We start from the raw sequence: 18,080 nt of genomic DNA on the forward strand, positions 1-18,080 counted from the left end.
TCTGAGGAGACAGATCAAACAGAAGATCTGTTATTAACTCTTATTGTCCTTCTGCCTTAAAGCTGGGATTTTTCAATGTTAAAACAGGAGTCACCGAATGGAATCCATATATTTCCCCTCAGTTAGAACACGGAGCCAGAGCTAACAAATCCCTATTTTAAATTGCAGAGAAAATAAAGAAAAAGGTAAACACAACACAAATCCTTTGATCTGAGTCCAGGTATGATTCACAGTTTGGTACAGTTTCGTCCGCTGGTTTCTGATTCAGTATGGCAGATGTTTGCTGCTTCATTGTCCCACAAGAGGTAGGATAATTATAATTCACCCAGAGTTTGGTGGGAAAGAATATGACCGCTTCCGCTTCCTTGGCAAGGGAAGCGTTTTGAAATGAGACAGGCTGGTACTTCTTGGAATGAGTTTCTGGCCAGTAAAGGAAAAAAATTCCCTGAGATTTAACATTTTTTTCTGCTTCAGAAGGATTCTCAGCAAGTTTTCTTTATCACGGTTGGTGGAATACATAAGTACCACTTCTGACGTCTATGGATATTCTGATATTTTTTAAACTGAAATTATTCTTTTTTCATTTTGTTTGATTTGGGTGGGTGGACAACTGAATTCCAATGACACATGAGCTGATGGAATGAATAATGGTGCGCAAGCTTCAGCCCAATACAGAAAGGATGGATGGGATGGTGAGACTTAAGGCAAAATTTACTAACTACTGTGGTTCCTCCTGAGACCACTCATTGTTTTATCCTTTCTTTCTCTTCCTTTCCTCCCTCCCGTCTTTCCTTCCTAATCTCCCCCTCACATGCTCACAAACACATACATGCATTGACACAAACCCAGACTTCTCTTGTTTATTTATCCTCTGGGTTCAAGTATCCTTTTTGAACATGGACCAGTAAAAATGACATACATGTGCACACACACACATCTGTATGCACTGTCTCCTGTTGTGCATACATATTTGAAACATCATGTTTCCTTAAGGGTATGGTGCTGGATGCATCTTAATGTACTCAGAAGTATTTTTTTGATATATGAATGCATGATTTCGTTTTGTCCTTGTTTTTAATGTATCTGATACATGATTTAAGAAATATTTACTAATGGGAAACAGGAAGCAAGGAAGGGATGATTCATGGTTTGAACATAAATCGATCAACATGTGTTTATTAAAAAAATCCTCTGAGACTGATATCTTTAGTGTATGCGTGTATTATGCATGTATGTCTATATGCATGTTTACATATATATCTGTCTGTCTGTATCTGACTATGGCAGGAATTTCTTGGGTTTGAATTTCCAGTGCCTAGAAAATATCTGACACATGGTAAAGGAGCAATAAAACGTTTGTGGAATGAACAAATGCTACTATTTTGGTCTATGGTGTGGGCCAATGACTATGATGCAGGCTGTCCTGATTAGCCATGTGCTCCTCAAGGTCTCTAGCTGGGCAGCCTTCCCCACCAAACACATGTCAGACAGAAAGGACTCAGATGGCTGAGGAGAAAGAAAGCTCCTGACGAGATTCTTCATACTAACTTTTCTTCCAAAAGCTGGACATTCAAGATTTGGCTTCTATATGCATGCTTAGATAGCTGATGTATTTTCAAAAAGTATTTCTGGAAATGAAAGTTAGGAAAACTTATCCTAAGAGGTTAAGGTTGCCACTGGCGGCTTTAACTGAGTTGTTAAACTCGTTGGAAGATTCTGAACTGCAAAACCTACCATCAACTACATTTCAAAGACACTGAAGGACTTTAGATCATTAGAGCTAGCTTCATTCCTTTCAGACACCTTCTTCAGTGTCTATTCTCGTTTCTGCATGAAGCATCTGAGTTTGATTTTAATTCCTCTAGCATCTACGCAGTAATCTTTGATCTCAGGAGCCCCATGAAACTACTAGGGCATGCACAGAAATGATTCACCAAGTGCCTAGCACATAGCCAACACTCAGTGCAAAGCAGCTGACTCAATAGCAAAGATTTATAGGCAGTACAAAGTCCTGGCATATTAGAACTAGAGAGAAGCTTAAAATTTATCTTGTTCAATCTCTCTCATTTTAAAGATAAGGAAATTGAGGTTCAGAGAGAAATGCTTTGCCAAAAGTGACCAAGTTAGAACAGAAGCCCAGCATTCTCAATTCCTTGAGTCAGCCTATTTCCATTATAAAAAGCTGTCTCCATCCTATACTGATTTTTCACTCCAATATTTTTCTTTGGAATCCTCTAAACTCTATACATTGTCTTACTGGAATGTATCATGGAACCACTATAATTCATATGCCCAAACTGTTCACAAGAAAATGAAATTAGTGAGTCCCTGGGCCCACGGAGAAGACAGGCCTGGGGAAACTCTAGTGCAGAGTGTACAAAGCGTAACGTACCTGACAGTGCACAGATGTGCTGCAAACACCCACAGGTGAGTAGGTATACTGACTCCCTTCAACCTTCTGGATGCCACATAAGGCTGAGACAGCAGAATCCCCAGGCTACGAGTGGCCTTGTGCATTTCCCTCGGCGTGGCATAAAAATCCTATCATTTTCTGTGTGTACCAGGACATGAAAAAGGTTGGGAAGGATGCCTGCTAATACTAACATCCTCGAGTACACACTATATGACACAGGGCACTATGCTACTCACAGCACGGTCAAGCGAGCTCAAGAGGAAATCAGAGACACTAACTGGGCCCTGAGAATGATTCAGATACGCTCCTTGTGCTTTCTGTCTCCTCCTCTCTCTTCTTCAGGAATTGTTTCAAGTAACCAAAGGAAGGGGACAAATTTGACCTTATAAAAGGATCTAAATCATTCAGCATCTGATTATATTATCCTCTAATTCTACACTATCACCTTAAATACTGGGTGCTATCTAGCCTTCAGAGACTATGTAGTCTTCAAAGATAGGAGCTACATTTTGCTTCTATAAACTCAGTGTTGGTCATTGCTTAGCTTGGATTCACCTGGGCCTCAGGAAACATCTGCTGACTGGCTGAACAACTAGGCAGATGGGTGGGTGGATTAAGGCAAAGAAATGCATATAAATCCTTGTCAGCTGATCTCATATCAGGAACTGAAATACTTGTAATCAAACTGTACAAATTTCAGAGCAGGTAGGCAATGTTTTAAGCCAAAGACTCATAAAAACAAGACACTGGCCAAGATTAACTCCAGGTGGTTCTTATTTTCAGTATTGTCCTAACTCCACTTTCCCTCCCGCCTCTCTTCAGATCACCCTCTGCAAGCCACACCAAAGTGCACCTTGACACTTTTTATATTCCTGAGACTTTAAGAAACCTTCGAAAAAGGATGCAAGGGGGAAAAATCATAAGCTTAATAATAAAACAGCATGACCAGAATAACAATGCCCACTCTTCATACAGAGCAGCACAATAACCTTCATTTATTTTTTTAATTTAAATTTTTTTTTTTTTTTTTTTTTTTTTTTTTGGTCTTTCTAAGGCTGTACCTGTGGCATATGGAAGTTCCCAGGCTAGGGGTCAAAACAGAGCTGCAGCTGCCGGCCTACACCACAGCCACAGCAACATGGGATCTGAGCCATGTCTGCAAACTATGCCACAGCTCACATCAACACCAGATCCTTAACCCACTGAGGGAGGCCAGGGATCAAACCTGCAACCTCATGGATACTTGTCAGATTCGTTTCTGCTGAGCCATGACAGGAATTCCAGCATATTAACCTTTAAAAGAAACAGTTTTCATAGCTCCATTTTACAAGCTGAGCACACCGAGATTTAAAGAAATAAAAAAGAAAAGTAATGCATATAGTGAATAAAGAGGCAAAGCTAGAAGTTAAACTTGGGTACTGAGTGACCTAATGGGAGGCGTATCACTTAATAATCACGGCAGGTTAATCACAGCTTTTATTCATCCTGAACATCCTCAAATGACACATGCACTGCCGCATGCAAGTAAGGTCATCTTTGGGTTACTCATACCCTGTTATCTGCAAGTCCAGTTTGTCCTCCCCCTAATCTGTCACTTCTACCCACTCCCTGCTTTCTTTGGTATCAGCAGTGCTCCTGAACACCCATAAAATATGCTACTTCCTCAGAGGCTTTTCTGAAACTGAACCCTACTGGCACTACAACACAGCAAAGTCTGACCTTGTGGAGCCATACATGGGTAAATTACCTTTGAAAGAATTACTCCTGGAGTTCCCATCGTGACTCAGTGGTTAACGAATCCGGCTAGGAACCATGAGGTTGCGGGTTCGATCCCTAGCCTTTCTCAGTGGGTTAAGGATCCGGCGTTGCTGTGAGCTGTGGTGTAGGCTGCAGATGCGGCTCGGATTCCGCGTTGCTATGGTTCTGGTGTAGGCCAGTGGCTACGGCTCCGATTCGACCCCTGGCCTGGGAACCTCCATATGCTGTGGGAGCGGCCCAAGAAATGGCAAAAAGACAAAAAGAAAAAAAGAATTACTCCTAAAATTTTCCAAATACGCAACATATTTTAAAATTTAATTGAAATAGCCTTTAAAAAAAGTAAAAAAGAATAGTTACGCTAAAAGTCATTTGTCTCACTACCCAGGTTACAGCTCTTTCTGGTTGTTGTATAACAATACAATGAATGAACAAGGGAGTTCATCCATGTCAGATGAACTCACTTTCTGGGTCCTATCTAAATGAAAACAGGGGAGCAAATATCCCTAAAGAAGCAGATGTTTAATATAATTTTTTTGTTCAATACCTTGAATACAACAGACTCTCAGTACGTATTTGCTAATTTAAATTTTCAGTGAAAAGTTTTGATTTCAGTTCATGTGAAATTGCTTGTGTTTTTGAAAAATACTTTCAACAACAACTATCATCACTTGCCTCTGCCTGTCTTAGTTTGAGGTATGAGGCGCTAGATTCCTTCTGCAGCATCCAATTTCACTTAAATTCTCTGCGTGCTTTTACTGAAGCACACGCAAAGGTTACAGAAGCCATGTGCTGGCATATCTCTTGGCAGCATCTCAAGATACGTGACACTTATCTTTCTTGAGCATCACAGAATCACAGACTATAATTTTTAAACCAAGAGAAAGTTCATCTGCTTTCACTTCCATCTTGCATTTTTAAAAAAAATCTTAAGTTTGATTACACTTAGAATACAGTTGAAATGCCAAATCCTTTCTGCATAGAGATGGCTAAATGCCAATGGCAACCTAACCAATACCTAGTGTTAGACAGGAATTGCTGAACTTGAAAACTTTCACATAGAGTGTCTGTGGTCCCATCCAGCGACGTGACAACATGTGAACTGTGGAGCATTCATTTATGCATGTTCGTGTATGCTGTGGTCCACTGCAGAGGATACCAACAGATCAGTAAACACCACAAAATGCTGAAGAATCTTAGAAATGACCTGCCCAACTCACTGGAGGCTGTGACCCAGAAAGGTTAAAGGGTTTACGTGGATTGTTGCAGAGGCAACCCAGTACCCAGGAGAATGCTGGTTCTGCTTGCTGGGTCAGTTTGTAATTTACTGGATTCTCTATGAAGAGTTAAGTAAGTCTCCCTCCAAACATCTGGTAGATCTCCCTGGTTTTAAAGCCCACTGCAACTCAGCATTTTGGGCCTGGAGTACCGCAACAGGTTACTGCTGGTTGTAACTCTCCCAACCCATATGGGTGCTATTACTTTAAATAAAGGCATTGGTAAAAGCCCTGGGCACAAATAGGTCTTTTACTCAGGTCACCCTCTGTCACGCCTGCCATGTCCTGAATCCCTCCCTCACGACCTTGCTAGCCTTCTCCTCTCCCATCACAAGGTAGCTGAACTCCTCCCCTCTCCTCTCCCAGTTTTCCCTCAAGATCCCCAGTCATGTTGATGTCTCCTGAAACAAATTTGTTCTAGATAAATACTATACTCCTGCACTTTTCTTTTTATTTATTTATTTATTTGTCTCTTTTTTTAGGGCCCCATGGAGGTTCCCAGGCTAGGGGTCAAATCGGAGCTACAGCCACTGGCCTACACCACAGCCACAGCAACGCAGGCTCTGAGCCACATCTGTGACCTACACCACACTCACGGCAACGCCAGATCCTTAACCCACTAAGCGAGGCCAGAGATCGAACCTACGTTCTCATGGAAGCTAGTCCTATCTGTTTCCACTGAGCCACAACAGGAACTCCTGCACTTTTCATTGTGTGCAACTACTTCTGTTTCCCCTCAAAGATTATAGCTGCAAGAATATTATTAACTGCAAAAAGCAAAGTGAGAATTAGAATGGATGCACCTTGATCCCATTTATGTTTAAACACACAAACATGTGTGCGCACACATACATACATATGTGCAAACATCTGGAAATACAAACATTATACTCTTAATGGTATTAATATCTGGCAAATTATAGGGGACTTTTACTTTTTCAGCTACACATTTCAGTAATTAAGATTTTCTAAGTGAATATTTAGGAAAAAAAAAGATTTTTGAAAGTAATCTTGCTTGACTTCCAAAATGTCATTAAATAAATGTCCATATATAGAAAAATAATCAAAGGTTATTTGGTTACTCAAGAGGCAGAAAGTCAGAGAGAGCATACACTTGGATACATGTTCTCAGTGAGAAAGAGCGAGAGAGAGGAGAATGCTATGCAATACTTAGGGAGTCGCCCCAGAATCCTAATTGATGTTATCTTGAAATCAAAAATTCATTTAAGTTTGACCCAGAGTTTTCTCTGAGTTATATAACTGAATAAAAATACAATATTATTTCCTAGCCTAAAAATAAAGGTTTACATTGGTACTAATTTGTTTCCCCAGACTGGTTTTTATAATTCATCAATTTTATGTGTCCAAGGTATTAAGAATGCATTATAGTAACCATATGATGTTTCCTAAAGAAATAGCTGTAAACTCTAGAAGAACAATCAAGAGATTTAAAGGTAACTTTGTCTTAATAAAATAATGCCATTTGCAGCAACATGGATGGAACTAGAGACTCTCACACTAAGTGAAGTCAGAAAGAACAAGATAAATACTGTATGATATCACTTATATCTGGAATCTAATACATGACACAAAAGAACCCATCTATAGAAAAGAAACAAACTCTTGAACATAGAGAACAGACTTGTGGTTGCCATGAGGTAGGGGGAGGGAATGAGAGGGACTGGGAGTTTGGGATTAGTAGTGCAAACTCTTGCATTTGGAGTGGATAAGCAATGAGGTCCTGCTGGAGAGCCCAAGGAACTATATCTGATCACTTGTGATGGAACAAGATGGAGGATAATGTGAAAAAAAGAATTTGTATGTATGTATAACTGGATTACTTTGCTGTAGTAGAAATTGATAGAACATTGTACATCAACTGTAATAATTTTTTTTAATTTGAAAAAAGGAGTAATTCTCAGAAAGTACAAAGCATCAGTGATTGAGAAATACACAAAAGGATATTTGTGATATTAGTTCATAATAAAGTTGTTTCAAAGTATTGGGTTTTTTTTTTTTTGGCTTATACTTTATGGGTCTAAACATGCTAATGTTAATATAGGAGTTTTTTCTTTTCTAAATATTCTAAACTATCAAGAATAGCATGGTTTGATATATAAGGAAAATACAGTTGTTATTAAAATCAAAATAGTTCATTTAAAATAGTTCTTTATTAAATATTTAAATCTGAATTTATTAAGGTAGTAGTGGGGAAAATTATACATGATGAAATTTTTCCTGTCCTGGGATAAAATGTGTACTAAGTATCTTTTTTTTTTTTTTTTTTAGTAACCTAGTACCACACAACCTAATCTCATGTTTAGTTGTAAAGCTTCATATAGTATTAGTATTACTTTTTACTGATCTCCTGAAATTGTAAACATGCTCTATAATAACTAAGTTGGCAAATAATATAAAAAGCTATGGGAGTTTCTGCCCAAACTAGTTCTTTAAAGTAACAGAAGACTGACCTCTTTTTGATTTTCTTGATTGAGGGTGCTGTAACCTTTTTTTGTGGTTTCTATTTGGCTGTATATCCAAAAGTGAACATACCAGGTTAATACATGTAAGCTCTTTTAGGTATTCTGAACAACATTCCTAAAAATTCTCATAGATTTATGTAATATCCAGATGAGTCGACATGCCTTTAGAGTGTAGTAAACACACAAGGATATACTTAAATATTTTGGAAATTTAGGGCAAAACTTTGCAACTGGAAAATATGTATATAAATCAACTATTGCACAAAACTTAGCTCATACTTTAACCTTGAGTTAGAACTGTAGGCCTTTCCATTTTGATTTATTCAAGATGAAATTCTCAAGCAGTCCAACATGCATAGTAAAGGGAGGCTGGCTTCACTGACATAGTGGGAAAGTCTGGAACCTTTACAATAAAAGCCTAGGAAGCGGGGACCTGTCAGTGCTGCCCGGCCCTCATCACCCTCTTCAAGGATATGTGGGTCTCTGTACAGAACAAGGGGAGCCCTGCCTGGAATCTCCCTTTATAACAACCAGGTGATACATCTGAGGTTTTTCAATAAGGATTTTCTTTTCTTTTTCCTTTTTTTTTTTTTTTTGTCTTTTTTAGGGCTGTACCTGCGGCATATGGAGGTTCCCAGGTTAGGGGGTCTAATCGGAGCTATAGCTGCTGGCCTACGCCACGGCCACAGCAGCGCCAGATCCGAGCCACGTCTGCAACCTGCACCACAGCTCACGGCAACACTGGATCCTTAACCCACTGAGCAAGGCCAGGGATCGAACCCGCAACCTCATGGTTCCTAGTTGGATTCGTTTCTGCTGAGCCACGATGGGAACTCCCAAGGATTTTCTTTTAACAGGTGAAAATAAAATATTTATCTTAGCTTAATTCATTGGTCAGTTCCCTCTAAACCAGCTCCATGAACTCTAATTTTAAAATATATCTGGAATAAACCACTTTTCCTCACCTTCCACTTTCACTGCTACCACTCTGCTCCGAGCCATCATCGTCTCTTCTCTGGATTATTGCAACAATCTCCTAATGGGTCTCCCTGCCTCCACGCTTCCTCCTTTCCTACCCTCCCCCCATAGTTTTTCATCACATAGAGAATAAAAGCCAAAATCCGCAGGATGACCTGTAAATGCCTTCCTAATCTAGTTCCCCACCACCTCTCTGCTCTCACCTCCTGCTACCCTCCTTCTCACTGACTCCACATCAGCCACACTGGCCAACCCTGAAGTTTCTTGAAAACGCCAAGTACATTCCCATGCCAAAGACTTTGCATTTACTATACTCTGTCCAGAATATTTTAACAGAATATCTTAACCCTACATCACTGTCTGGCTTGCTTTCACTTCCTTCAGTTCTCTGTTTAAAAGTCACTTACCACAGAAGCTGTTTATGGCCACTTTATATTAAATAGCAGCTCCCGTAGGTCACTCTCTATCCTTCACCCTGCTTCATTTTTCTTCATAGCTCTTAGTACCATCTGCCACAATCATATTACATTATTTATTTGTTTACTGTCTGTTTCTCCCCAACTAGGATGTACGTTCGCTGGTGACAGAGATTATAGGCTGTTTTTTTATCCATTGCTAAATCACCAAAGCCTCTACAGAGCTTGATACATAGCAGTATTTCGTAAATATTGGTGGAATGGACCCATATATACTTTTATTCTATATTTTCAATATAGAAAAGATAGTACCTCTAAGGCAGGGTTTCTCCATCTTGGCACTATTGACATTTTGGGCTGAGTAATTCTTGGTTAAGGGTCTTTCCCATGCACTGTTCAGCAATATCCTTGACCTCTACCCACTAGATGCCAATTGTATCTGCGTATACCACCCCAACGCTTCACCGGCTGTGAAAATAAAAAATGCCTCCAAACATCAAGTGTCTCCTTGGGGACAAAATCACACCCACCTGAGGACCACTAGTCTAAGGGGAAGGGGACTATTATTAGTCTACTCACTACTCTGTGTAGGTGTCATGCTTGGTCCTTTCATTATCTCTTTTAATTCCTCCAATAATCTCAATGAGAAACTATGATTCCTATCTTTAAAATGAAGAAGCTATGGCTCAGATGTTAGGTAACTTGTCTAACTTTGTGTGATGTTCCGAAACCAGGTCCGTCTTACTCGAAAGTCTATTCTCTTTTTTACTGTGAACTCTCATTAATTAAACTACTAAAGCAGAGGTGATGGAAGGGGGAAGGGGTTTTAGAGCCCTCCAATGTTCCTTCTCCTTTGCAAAGTATTTCTCAACAAAACACCAAAAATCACAGGGCAGAACTTGAAAGCCCCTGTGCTATCCTTTGCTGGCTGCTCTTCAAGGAACAAGCACTGTGCCTCTAGATCTGGTTTGAAAACAGAGGCCACTTCACATGTGAGACTCACAGGATGACCATGATACTGGAGAACAACTAATCCCCACTGCATCAGTCCGAGTGACATTTAAAGATGTAATCATGCGTCACTTCTGTCAAATCCTACCTTGGCTCTGACATCATGGTCTGTTGCAAAAATGACCAGCTTATCTGTGGAGCATGGACGGAAAAGAGTTTATAACAGGAGCCAGAACAAGTGCTGATCCTTTTAATCCTCCTGAACCAATACACTGTGACCTGCCTCCACCTCTCATCAGAAGCCTACTCCTTATCTCAAAGCTATACCACTGCTGCCAGAAATGCTGAGAAGTAGCAGAGATAACTGGCTCAATGACGGGTCAGAATAGCCAGCTTAAAGTCTCCACTTACGATAATTTATGTTGACAGTTTCAATCTCTCAGTTTATAAAATAATTTAAAAATCGGCACTTCATTTAGCGGACCTTAAGTACTCTAACTAAGAAGGTGTTCTAGTAATATGGGCTAAAATTTTCATTTCGGAATTTTCAATTGAAGGAAAATTCTCCTATAAGCAAATTTTGAAATAAATGTGGAGAAAAGACATGTATAACAATAAATTTGAATCATACATACTTTAAAAATTCAAAAAGAAGAAAGGTGAAACCATGAAGAGAGGAATAACGAAGTCTATTACTTGATGTACCAGTGAAGAAAGGCAGTCACCAGTCTGGGAAAAATTCTCAAGGGAATATGTTACAGAGGAAAGACGGGCCTTCACAAGTGGACACTATCTGAGTTAAGATTAGAAACAAAACAAGCCAAGTGAAATTGTTTATTCCCCTAAAGAGAATGCTCTTAATCACTTTAACGCTGACGTTTCTTTTCTCATAACTGGCTGACTTATTTTCATGAGTCAGAAATGAGCAAATTCATCAACAGAAATCTGCCACAGAGACTGATCTGGCTGAAATCATGAGTTAACACAAAACATAAAAGGGTTTCCTGAAAATGCCAAGATTTAATCACTAGGAAAAAAAAAAAAAACCAACCCAGAAACAGACTTGACCAAATATGACTAGAATGAAAGTACAAGAGCAATCAAAGCTATCCAAATTGCTTTTGCTTCCAATGTAATAAACGAAAATTCTGAAATTATTAACAGGAAAAGGCAGAAATGTCTACACATTCAAAAAAAAAAAAATGTCTATTCTCAATTCTTTTACCCTTAAAAAACCTAGCTAACTCATCAAAAAAATAAATAAATAAATAAATAAACAAAACCAGAAGTCATCTTTAAAATAACTGTGGGTTTGAAATCCTGGAAAGATAAAAGTCCTGCGGGGCCTTATCTCCTGAAGAAGCCCTAGATGTACTTAGATTCAGTATTTCAGGCTGCCTGAATGCTATGCCAGCCTCCGGGGCTTCCAAGAATGCAGAACAGCAAAATCCCTTGGAATCATAAATGTAAAACCTATAATTATGGTTATTTAACAAAATGGTTTCTATTAAGATATTTGATGATGAAATTCCCATCCTTAGATGTCGGTGCCCAAATTTTAATCAGCCTTTACTTACAAGTAAATGTATTGTAACTGTTATTTGATTAAATGTCAGTGGCCATTAGGCTGAGGTTTGCAGTAAGAAGGCTTAAAGAAGGCATGCCACAGGGTGTGGAATGGATTACAAAGACAGGAAGAAAGGAGAATTGTTTGGGGAACATGGTGCTGTCAGGCAGTATTTCACCTTACATCAAGTCACCACGAAAATTTAAAGAAGCAACGACAACTCTGGCCAGCAAGACGAGGGGAAGATGAGGGGTGGTAAACAGTTGCTCTTCAGGGAAGAGCAGCATTTTTTGGGTTTTATGTGTATTTTCTCCACAACTGTGTGAAGTACGAAGGTCAGCTATTATTATCACCCCCATTTTACAGATGTCACTGATTCTCTGTGACTTAACACAAAACAAAACAACCTCTTATTTAGAAAGAATTCTGAAAATGTGCAAAAATAGTACAGGGAGTTCCTGTGTACTCTTCACCCAGCCTCAGCAGCCCAAAGACTTGTTCCTTCTGATCTCAGAGGCCAAGCAGGGCCAGGTGTGTTTAGTACTTGGATGAGAGTTTCTGTGGCTTTTCCTTAAGGCAAGGCATATTGTTAGAGAGAGTTAAGATTCCTTCTCCAAAACCAGTGCTATTTCCACTGTATTACTGCCTCCTAGAACAAAACTCCTTCCTCAAATATAAACCTTTCTATGTGAATGTAGATAGAACTATCCAGATAAATTTTACCCAGGTAAACTTACCTTACTACTACCTGTTACAACTCTAGATTTGCAGTAATCTAAAAAAAAAAAGAAAAAAATTTACCTGACATGCTCTTCAGTGGCTCTGAAAAGAAATTGGTTTAGTTTTTATAGAACTGGATAAAATTGAGCTATGCGTGGTTTTGGTAAGATTTAGAAATACATTCTAACATAAGATATTTAACAGTGGAGTTCCCGTCGTGGCTCGGTGGTTAATGGACCTGACTAGTATCCATGAGGACATGGCTCAGTGGTTAACGAACCCGACTAGTATCCTGTACTCGCTCAGTGGGTTAGGGATCTGGCATTGCCATGAGCTGTGGTGTAGGTTGGAGATGCGGCTCAGATCCTGTGTTGCTGTGGCTGTGGTGTAGGCCGACAGCTACAGCTCCAATTCAACCCCTAGCCTGGGGACCTCCATGTGCTGCAGGTGTGGCCCTAAAAAGACAAAAGACAAAAAAAAAAAAAAAAAAAAAAAAAAAAAAGGAGACATTTAACAAGATAAAAGTGGACAAATGTTACGGAATTATCTTATACAGTGCCTCCTGAAGGCATACTGCATTTTCTGAGTCATTTTACTGGGAAACAGAAGTCAGTGCTAGAAAGAGATCCCAATAACTTGATCTTTCATAAATGTTGTCAATTCTTTGACTAGTCTGACTATAGTCACTATGATAGAAAGACTGAACCTAAACTAAATTCCATTTGTATGTATGGCCAAGGAATTTAGCCTTATTGTATGTTTTATAAATAAGATTTTGTTGAAGATGGATGCTATTCATTAAACACATATGTGCTGGGCACTGAGCTAGGTGCATTACATATATTTTCACAAATCCTTCCCAACAATTCTAAGATGTGGCTCCAGCCAAGAAATTGGAGAGTCAGAAACATTAAGTAACTTGCTTAGGGTACTAACGAGGATGTCCTGGACAAGATAAGGGATGGAACTGTGATTTGGGCACCAAGGTCTCTCTGACCCCAAAGATGATGCTCTGGTCATACCATGCAGTATAAAGAGAACATCAGAAGACAGGTGTACCACAAATGGCTTGCAAAGATTTTAAAAAAAACCCAAAACTGTCATTCTATAATAATAGCCTTTACATTCTTCTGTGGTGACTGACATCCTTGATTAGGAAAACAATGCCAAGGAAATAAATACACTGGCTAAACATTTTGAGAATACACTGTGTGCTTGCGTATGTGTTGCTTAGTTTGTAGGTTTTAAGCGGGGACACACTGTAGTGACATACACATGTTCTCATCTGTCTTAGAAGGGCATCCTCTTCCAAAGATGCAGAAACAGAGACCCCAGGAGAGAGGATCAGGGTGAAAGTGAAATGGGGAGAACAGAGTTGAATTAGCCAATCAGAGAAGTCCAATAACCCTGGATGATTACTGGGGCAACAGGTTTAATAAGCAGATTGCTAAAATGTTAGCGGGGAATTAAAAAAAAACAAACACATAGACCACACTGAAATGAATGATGACAATCCGCACAATGAAAATATGACCTTAATTAAATAATACATTAAGAGTCTTCAGAGCAAAAAGCAATCCTCTTAAGAGTTGTTTTATATTGGTGCTTTCCTGATTACATTTATAACTGATAAAATAAACTGATTTATATACAACTTTCTGTTTTCTTTTTATGGCTGCATGTGTGGCATATGGAAGTTCCCAGGCAGGGGTCGAATCAGAGCCCCAGCCAAAGCAACATTAGATCTGAGCCGCATCTGTGACCTAGGCCACAGCTTGCTACAACACTGGATCATTAACCCACTGTTCGAGGCCAGGGATCAAACCTGCACCCTCACAGAGACAACATCAGGTCCTTAACCCCTTAAGCCACACGGGAACTCCGTATGACCTTCACATAACACTTCTACTCTACCACATCAGGTATCCTGTAAGTAGAGTTAAACAAATCATGCCTTGTTACTTTGTATACCCTCCTTTGCATAGTGTTCTTTAGGGGAGGTAGAAAAACACACAGCCCAGATGGTACTTACTTTCTATAGCACAGTCTTTTAATTTCTTAAGTAGCAGGATGGATATTTTGATTAACAAACAAATAGAATATCTAAAATCACATTTCCCCCCTATTTTCCTTTGGAATTCAAGAAGCGGGAAATATACTAATAAATGCTGAATGATTTCATCAACCTTTTGCCCTTGATAAGTTTTGATAAACAAAAATCTTTTGTTTAATATGAGACTTAGGCTGAGACACATTAAGACACTAACCCCTTGTCCTGAGGGTATGACAGTTCTTTGAAGGTCACAGGCCATGTGATAGAATATTTCTTCAATATGAAAAACAGACTTAATTTGTCAGTTATCTTGGAATTAACAAGAGGGGGAAAAAAATGGTGTCCTAGATCTTGACCAGGGGAGTTCTTTTTTGGGGCAGCGCACTAAGGATCCAGCATTGTCACTGTAGCCCTGTGGGTTGCTGCTGTGGCAAGGGTTTGATCCCTGGCACAGAAACTTCTGAATGTCACAGGTATGGCCAGAAAAAAAACCAAAACGCCTCAAACCCAGATTAGGTCTTCCCTAAGAAATCAATTACTTTCTAAGAGTATATTCTAAATTTTATCAACCTAGAGGTCTCATTCATAGGTTTTACTAGTTAAATGTTTTTGGCTAAATCAATCTGATTACAACTCATAGTTGCTTAGGCAAGACAGAAGTTTATTTTTCCTCATATAAACTAATTCTGGAGATAAGTAGTTCAGGCTTAACATAACCACTTGCTGATATTGCGAGATCTCAGCCACTTCTAGCATTTGCTCTGACAATTCTAAGCTGTGGCTTTTTTCCCCACCAATAAATAAAAGTTATTTATTCACTTATTTATGCATTCATTCATTCATTCATTTCCTATCACCTCCACTCTCTGCTTTATAGAGATAGAATTGAAACAGAAAATTGTATAGCCTGTAGCTTTGTCTTCATGATGCAGAATGGCTTCTGGAGACCCAGATATCATATCTGGATAATGCAATCAATCAAATGTATCAAATCAATCAAATCCAAGAAGAAAAGAATAAACATGTACCCTTTCTACTTTAAGAAAACTAAGAGAAGTCCAATAGAATATTTATGCTTACATTTCATTGACCAGAACTCAGTGGTGTGATCAAACACAGTCGCAAGGTTAGAAGAGAGATGTGGGACTTTGTCTGGATGGCAATACATCCAACTACAAATCAGAGTTTTGTTACAAAGAAAGATGGAGAGAATGGACATGGATTGGTTGGCAAGCAGCTGTTTCCATCATGTTGGTGTAAGGCTGAAGTCTAAAAGTTACTACACATTTATGCGATCTCTTATACGGAATCTAGACCTGATTTTCAGCAGTCACAGGGAATTTTCTCTCATCACAACACTCACCAACATTTTTTAAAATGCAATTTGTTTACTATTTTTTTAATTTCAGGGAGTGCTTTCAGGGGATAGGGAGAGGACAGCATTAAATCAAACAAATAACCAATAATATTATCCTAACTCCAAAAAGACTGAGATGCTCTAGTCTAAAAAGAGACAGATTTAGTTGCATTTATCTAGGCACAAATTAGGAGCAGCATAAGACAACTCAGTGAAGGAGAGAGATCTGACAAGGGGCTTGACAAACAATTTGCTCTGATGGGTGCTTAAATGCTTTGTTTACCATTTTTAATCTACGTATTTTACAGAAACATTGGCTGGCAGGATGGGGGCATTGCTTTTGATTTGTCTTATTCTAACACTTTACCGGCATCCTAGATACAGCTAATGAAAAACCATCTATCTCAAACTCCATCAATGAGAGAAAAGATGAATGAAGCAGACTAGGGTGGTGAGGGCTGAAGTGATTCTGAGAATGATGGAACTTGAAAGTAAAAAGAATATCTTCAGAGATGGGTGTAAGTAAATGCAGGGTGGATTTTAATGAGGACATAGGCCATAATATCTGAAAAACACTGCTTCACTTCCTAATGAAAAACTTAAACTAACAAAATAAAGCAAATTTTGGACAACTTCTCAAGAGGCTCTCCATTTATGCACTGCTTTATTTTGATGATAAAGATACAAACAGAGAGCAAATAAGATGGTATTCAAAATATACTTGAAAGGGAATAGAAAGCTACATTGTAGGGTTAATAAAATTCCAATTCATCTCTATATATTCTAAATCAACAGTTCTGAAGAGTAACAACTGAGTTTTAATCATCACCCAAAGCTCTGAAATAGTTTTATGTAATACTGAGATATGCTCTATTCCATCAGGAAAAGACTGGAGGGACCAGTGGAGAGAATGCTGGGAATCAGAAGACCTGTACTTTAAGGTCTTATTTTGCCTCTAACACAAGAGGAGAATCTCTAGGTTAAGTTGCTTCATCTCACTGTGACCGAGTTCTCTCTCCTTTATAGCACTGATGTTCTGTGGTTCTATGTGTATCCTGTACCTTGGGAAAGACCTGAAATCTTCAGAAATATTACAGAGCTGTAGATTTAAGAGATCAACTTGGTCAAGTCCACACTGGAAAACTGCCTCTATGTGCAATGATTTTCAGAAGAAATATCACTGGGAAAAGCCGTAAGGTTCCTAACTTCTGGGGAATGGCCAGATATTTCAAAACTGCAAAAATGTGTATGAACCACTTTACCTGCATCAACTTTAGTTATGCCTCCCATCTCTCCCATGGAAGAGCACTAGATTCAGTAAAGCAGGAGGCCTTGTGATACTGACAACTGAAGAGACTGACATGCATAAGAGGCTGTACCTTCATTACAGATGGAGAAAGCAGAAAGAATTCCAGGTACATTTTTGGGGGAAGTTAAAGAAAAGGAAGATCACTACCACTGTGGCTTCAAACACTTTCCCCTCAAGATGCTTCTTACTGTAATGAATTAGGTCCAATACAAGAAACCTAGGATGTACCAATGAACCTTGCAAAAAGTACAAACCACCATGCAATTCATATGGAGGCTGAATAGCACATCTTTCTTTCTTTCTTTCTTTCTTTAAAAAGATACATGTTGAAAGCTATTAGATTTTTTTAGAGAAGTCTAAGAGACTGTGATACTCAAAGACATGTAAATGTTCTTTGAAAATGAGAACATGGAGTTCCCGTCATGACTCAGTGGTTAACAAATCCAACTAGGAACTGTGAGGTTAAGGGTTCGATCCCTGGCCTTGCCCAGTGGGTTAAGGATCCGGTGGTGCCGTGAGCTGTGGTGTAGGCCGCAGACATGGCTCGGATCCCGTGTTGCTGGGGCCCTGGTGTAGACCGGTGGCTGCAGCTCTGATTGGACCCCTAGCTTGGGAACCTCCACATGCTGCAGGGACGGCTCTAGAAAAAACAAAAAGACCAAAAAAAGAAAAAAGAAAATGAGAACAAAATTTTCAAGTGGATGTTTGATCACATAAACATAGATGAGCAGAAGGAAAGAGACATTTGTAATCAAGTAAGATCTGTTATTTCTAAATGGCTGTAGCCTAACACAGTCATTT

The 18,080-nt window shown here is 39.1% G+C and overlaps 1 protein-coding gene across 1 annotated transcript in view; it reads right to left on the bottom strand.

The window, feature by feature from the left end:
* Nucleotides 1-18,080, bottom strand: part of SUPT3H (SPT3 homolog, SAGA and STAGA complex component) — a 397,798-nt gene that overhangs the window by 91,767 nt on the left and 287,951 nt on the right. The window lies entirely within an intron of this gene.

The sequence above is a fragment of the Sus scrofa genome, chromosome 7 (genome assembly GCF_054392235.1).
Source record: "Sus scrofa isolate SSC_HxYL_T2T_F1_AM1 chromosome 7, Sscrofa_HxYL_maternal_Yorkshire_Landrace_v2.0, whole genome shotgun sequence".
NCBI classification, from domain to species: domain Eukaryota; kingdom Metazoa; phylum Chordata; class Mammalia; order Artiodactyla; family Suidae; genus Sus; species Sus scrofa.